The 6580-nt window shown below is 46.1% G+C and overlaps 1 protein-coding gene across 5 annotated transcripts in view; it reads left to right on the plus strand.

Annotated features, from left to right (window-relative positions):
- Positions 1–6580, plus strand: part of DRAXIN (dorsal inhibitory axon guidance protein) — a 68322-nt gene that overhangs the window by 8806 nt on the left and 52936 nt on the right. The window contains exon 1 of one of the 5 annotated variants that reach the window (XM_083163449.1): positions 3416–3511. The exons of 3 other annotated variants lie outside the window; for them this stretch is intronic. The gene's annotated coding sequence lies outside the window, so the exon portion shown is untranslated. Of the gene's footprint in view, positions 1–3415; positions 3512–6580 lie in introns of those variants that run through there. One more of the 5 variants, XM_083163450.1, reaches the window with a different exon arrangement.

Consider the following 6580-nt stretch of genomic DNA (forward strand, 5'->3'; position numbering starts at 1 on the left):
CCTCCTATCCCCTCACCGCATGGCCGCCTCCTATACCCACCTATCCCTCACAGCATGGCCGCCTCCTATACCCGCCTATCCCTCACAGCATGGCCGCCTCCTATACTCCCATATCCCCTCACAGCATGGCCACCTCCTATACTCACCTATCCCCGCACAGCATGGCCACCTCCTATACTCCCATATCCCCTCACAGCATGGCCGCCTCCTATACTCACCTATCCCCGCACAGCATGGCCACCTCCTATACTCCCATATCCCCTCACAGCATGGCCGCCTCCTATACCCGCCTATCCCCGCACAGCTTGGCCGCCTCCTATACTCACCTATCCCTCACAGCATTGCCACCTCCTGTACTCCCCTATCCCTCACAGCATGGCCAGCTCCTATACTCACTTATCCCTCACAGCATGGCCGCCTCCTATACTCCCATATCCCCTCACAGCATGGCCACCTCCTATACTCACCTATCCCCACACAGCATGGCCGCCTCCTATACTCCCATATCCCCTCACAGCATGGCCGCCTCCTATACCCGCCTATCCCCGCACAGCTTGGCCGCCTCCTATACTCACCTATCCCTCACAGCATTGCCACCTCCTGCACTCCCCTGTCCCTCACAGCATGGCCGCCTCCTATACAATATCCCCCACACTGCACAGGGCTTCTCTATCTATACATCTTATGTCTATTTGCTTATCTAATACTGACCACAGCCTGGCTGACCATTGAAAGCTGACTATTGATATTTTGTCTCATTTTTAAAGTAGGCAGTTTTTAAGTAGGGAGAAAACAGTTACATAGCTTAAAGTCTGGACTTAGCCTGGACTTAAACTGGACAGAAACTGACAACCAACTTGACATCTTGGTATCAAAGGGGCACATTTATCAAGATCGCATTTACAATTGTAAAATGTGATCATATCACTGGCGTGTATCACCTGCTGTGCGCTGTGCGAAGGGACAGGCCTCCGAAAGGAGCCTGTCCCTGCGATGCCCGGAGCCGGGGGGTCTGCGCATGCGCGGTTACGTAAGCTACAATGGGCTATCGCCATATCAGAATGGCGATAGCCCAGGGGTGCGATGCCGGGCTGCCCGATGTTGATACATCAGGCAGCTTCGCATCCCCATAGAAACCTATGGGGGATGCGGCCGGTGGCGCTGCAGGGGAGATCGCAGCAGGGATCGGAGATTCCTGCTGCGGTCCCCCTTTAATACATTTCAGTGCTACTTAATAATTGCGGTTAACCTTTAGCCGCAAATATTCCTTGATAAATGGGCTTCAAGGTGTCTCAGAAAGACAGAAAACTACAGCAACTCAGAAAACCAAGGGACTGCTTTGAGTGAGCTCACTACATACTACTCCTGGCTATCTGCCTATTCATCCATAATATCACCATTTCTACAACTGCTAAAACTTTGAATATCACTGTTTATGCTTGTATTTGCACTGTCTGTTTTGAAATTGCCCAGCTGTACCTCTAATGACTTCACCTGTCCTGCTCTTCCATTGATAGTAGGTGTCCCCCAACATTTTATTCTTGCCCCTCTTTATCACTACACGTCCACTCTGGGTGGGCTTATTTGCTCACTCGACTTCCACTATCACATCTATGCTGATAATACTAAAATCTACCTCTTCTCTCCTGATCTCTCTCCCTCTATCCTCACTCACATCTCCAACTGTCTCTCTGCTGTCTACTCTTGGATGACCCAGCGCTTTTTTAGACTTAAAATATCAAAGACTGGTTATCCAATACTTTTAAATCTACATCTAAGGTCCCAGCCTTCCCTAGAATCCTATTCTCTAGACTGACTTCCCCGTTACACAAAGGAGGAATCTCCAGATGGTACGAATATCTCATAACTAAATAAAAAAAAAGGGAAGCTACCAGCACATGTTAAATGGGAATCCGACCTCTCTATCACTTTAACTGAAGAGGAGTGGGATTCTATTTCCTATTCCGGCTTTAAAATGTCCAAATGTCTCCAACACTCGGAAATGTTCTACAAGCTGTGCCAGAGGGCATACTTCACCCCTCAGCGGCTACACGGCATTTGGCCCTCTGTCTCCAAGTTTTGTTGGAGAAATTGTGGAGGCATCGGCACCATTCACCATATCTTTTGGGAGTGCCCGATAATACGCCCGCTTTGGTCTGAAGTGTTCCTCCTCATAGCCGACATTTTGGGAACCCACATTGTACCCTGCCCGATAGTTGCATTGCTACATCAGAACACACAGCTCGCTGTGGGAGATCTATATATACTTGGTCACATCCTGATAGCAACCAAAGCTGCCATAGGTCAACACTGGAAATCACCTGCTATTCCGTCTATCCGACACATAGCAAACCAAATCAATAAACATTTTCTACTTGAGACAGCCAACGTGAAATATTCACCCTCTGCTACTTCAATCCATTTGAAATGGTTTAAGTGGAGCGAATACAGAGAAAAACATGGTCAAACTGTACTTCATAGAGAGCCCTTGGACTTGACAGTACTCTCCACACCACCATACACCACCGATGAGTGATTTTGGCTCCTTTCATATATTTCCTATTGTATCGTATAATATGTTGAGGTCCCCATCCCTGTTCCTTCCCCTACCTTCTTCTTCCCTTCTGCTCCTATTCCCCACCCTATCTTTGTTAAATGTAAGTCTTGCCTACTAGAATAGGATATGGCGAATCATATTACAGATTATGTACTGATTATAATTAATCTGCCTTTATGTTGCACTTCTTTGTTCATTGTATTTCTGTTTAATGCAATACTGTTACCCTTCTGTAAATTGCTACTTTTTTTTTTTCTGCAAGACTCAATAAAAACTTATTTTGGGAAAAATATCAAAGACTAAGCTGACCTCTTCCCACCCTCCTGCATAAAACCCGACCATCTCTCATCCTAACCTGTTTATGCTCACCTCTCCCCCTTCTGTGTTACCCCTGTCTGTCTAACCCTCCCCTTTAGAATGTAAGCTCTCACGAGCAGGGCCCTCTCTCCTCTTGTGCCTTTCTTAGAATATATAAACCACTGCCACCCTGATGCTTGCTTCAGTGTCCTGTCCCCTGATGCAACTATCCATATTAACCATGTACTTGTCCTAAACTGTCTTGTGCTGTAATTAGGTATGTGTTTTTGCTCATAACTATGCTCTGTACAGCGCTGCGTAATATGTGTGCGCTATATAAGAACCTGTTGTTAAATAATACCTATCTTTGTTATTGCTATCTGTATCTATTTAGCTATTTACTATCTATCTAATTATCTATCTCTCACCTATCTCTCAATTATCTATCTATCTATCTATCTATCTATCTATCGCATATCTGTCTCACTCTCCATACCGCCTCTGTGCCTGTACCTGCTGCTGAGAATTTGGGGTTGGTGCCCCTCCCCTCCCTCCTCCCCTCTCCCCCTTGCACTCCCTCTCGCCCAGCTGGTGCTGGAGGGATTATACGGAGCAGGAGACAGGTAGTCAGAGTGTGCTGCAGCCAGCGCAGGGTGGGTGAGTACAGACATCGCAAGTGCTTCATCCTATTCTTATTGTTCTCCTCTTATTGTCTGTCTGCTGAGCCCCCTCCCCAATATCTCCCCTCTATCTTATCTTACCTTTATTATTTCTACTTACTCCCCTCTATCTCTACTTACCCCCAGTATAGCCTCTTACCTCAAGTATCTCTACTTACCCCCTCTATCTCCTTTTACTCCTCTATCTTCTCTTACCTCCATGATCTCTACTTACCCCATTATCTCTATTTACTTCTCTATCTCTACTTACCCCCTTATCTACTCTTACCTCCATTATCTCTACTTACCCCATTATCTCTATTTACTTCTCTATCTCTACTTACCCCATTATCTACTCATACCTCCATTATCTCTACTTACCCCCAGTATAGCCTCTTACCTCTATTATCTCTACTTACCCCCAGTATAGCCTCTTACCTCTATTATCTCTACTTACCCCCAGTATAGCCTCTTACCTCCATTATTTCTACTTACCCCTGTATAGACTCTTACCTCCATTATCTCTACTTACCCCCAGTATAGCCTCTTACCTCCATTATTTCTACTTACCCCTGTATAGACTCTTACCACTATTATCTCTACTTACCCCCAGTATAGCCTCTTGCCTCCATTATCTCTACTTGCCTCTATTATCTCTACTTGCCTCTATTATCTCTACTTGCCTCTATTATCTCTACTTGCCTCTATTATCTCTACTTGCCTCTATTATCTCTACTTGCCTCTATTATCTCTACTTGCCTCTATTATCTCTACTTGCCTCTATTATCTCTACTTGCCTCTATTATCTCTACTTGCCTCCATTATCTCTACTTGCCTCCATTATCTCTACTTGCCTCCATTATCTCTACTTGCCTCCATTATCTCTACTTGCCTCCATTATCTCTACTTGCCTCCATTACCTCTACTTACCCCAATATATTCTCTTACCTCTATTATCTCTACTTACCCCTGTATAGACTCTTACCTCTATTATCTCTACTTACCCCTGTATAGATTCTTACCTCTATTATCTCTACTTACCCCCAGTATAGCCTCTTACCTCCATTATCTCTACTTGCCTCCATTATCTCTACTTACCCCAATATAGCCTCTTACCTCCATTATCTCTACTTACCCCCTGTATAGCCTCTTACCTCCATTATCTCTACTTGCCTCCATTAGCTCTACTTACCCCAGTATAGCCTCTTACCTCCATTATTTCTACTTACCCCCCTCTATCTCTATTTACCCCAATATTGTCTCTTACCTCCATAATTTCTACTTACCCCATTATCTCTACTTACCCCCAGTATAGCCTTTTACCTCCATTATCTCTACTTACCCCCAGTATAGCCTTTTACCTCCTATCTCTACTTACCCCCAGTATAGCCTTTTACCTCCATTATCTCTACTTACCCCCAGTATAGCCTTTTACCTCCATTATCTCTACTTACCCCCAGTATAGCCTCTTACCTCCATTATTTCTACTTACCCCTGTATAGATTCTTACCTCTATTATCTCTACTTACCCCCAGTATAGCCTCTTACCTCCATTATCTCTACTTGCCTCCATTATCTCTACTTACCCCAATATAGCCTCTTACCTCCATTATCTCTACTTACCCCCTGTATAGCCTCTTACTTCCATTATCTCTACTTATTCTCTATCTCTACTTACCCCCAGTATAGTCTCTTACCTCCATAATCTCTACTTACTCTCTATCTCTACTTACCCCCAGTATAGTCTCTTACCTCCATAATCTCTACTTACCCCCCTCTATCTCTACTTATTCCCAGTATAATCTCTTACCTCCATTATCTCTACTCCCCCCCCCTCTATCTCTACTTACTCCAGTATAGCCTCTTACCTCCATTATCTCTACTCCCCCCCCCCCCTCTATCTCTACTTAATCCCAGTATAGCCTCTTACCTCCATTATCTCTACTTACCCCCCCCCCCTCTATCTCTACTTACCCCCAGTATAGCCTCTTACCCCCACTATCTCCTCATACCCCCCCACTATCTCCTCATACCCCCCCCCCCCCACTATCTCCTCATACCCCCCCCCCCCCCACTATCTCCTCATACTCCCACTATTAGCATTAAAACACCACTTTCTCCTCTTACCCCATTATCTCCTCATACCCACTCTACTTACCCCTCTATCTCTATTTACCCCCTATATATTCTCTTACACCCACTGTTAGCTTTAACCCCCACCATGTCCTCTTGCCGCCACTATCTCCTCTAACCCCCACTATCTCCGATTACCCTCGCTTTCAGCTTTTATCCCCTCTTTCTCCCCACCTCTGGCACAGAGGCACTTACCATTCCAGAAATGTCATGATAATGATAAAAAAAAAATGATAATAATGTTCCATCTTCAGCCAGTGCTGCCGCTTCTCCCTGTATCCCGCCGCTTCTCCCTGTATCCCGCCGCTTCTCCCCGTATCCCACCAGACAGCTTGTGGGTCAGGCAGTGGGCACCAGCAGACAGGGTGTGGGTCGGCCAGGGGGGGATGGCACCAGTAGGCAGAGTGTGGGTAAGATGCTGTTGGGCACACAGATATATACTGATGGATACAGTGGATTTCTAATCAGCTCGCCTATTTGTGTGTTTGTGAGTTAGATTGTAAGCTCCACTGGTGCAGGGTGCGATATCACTAGTACAGGAGCTGGCAGACACCAGGCACATCATCTGTGTTTATCAAGCTTTACAGTAATGATACATAGAATAATGCAAGAATAGTCCTATGTATGTGTAAATATAGTGTTCACTCTAGGATTTTGTGTGGACAGGGTGCCGGGGGGCGGACCGGGCCAGCCAACATCACAGTTGTGGGTGGTCCCGGGCTGCCGACATCATGAAAAGGGGCGGACCCGGACGCTGCCATCATTAAAGGGGGTTGGCCCGACCAAGGGAATCGCCGGCGCTGCTAGAGGGGCAGGGCAAATTTTGCCCTTTAAAAAATCGGGCAGGGCACAACGCCCCACTGACACAGCCTAGCGGGAACACTATATATATACATGCAGGAGGGGGGGGGGGGGGATAAAGGAAATGTGATAT

This window comes from Crinia signifera, chromosome 19 (assembly GCF_055691185.1).
Source record: "Crinia signifera chromosome 19, ASM5569118v1, whole genome shotgun sequence".
Taxonomy (NCBI): Eukaryota; Metazoa; Chordata; class Amphibia; order Anura; family Myobatrachidae; genus Crinia; species Crinia signifera.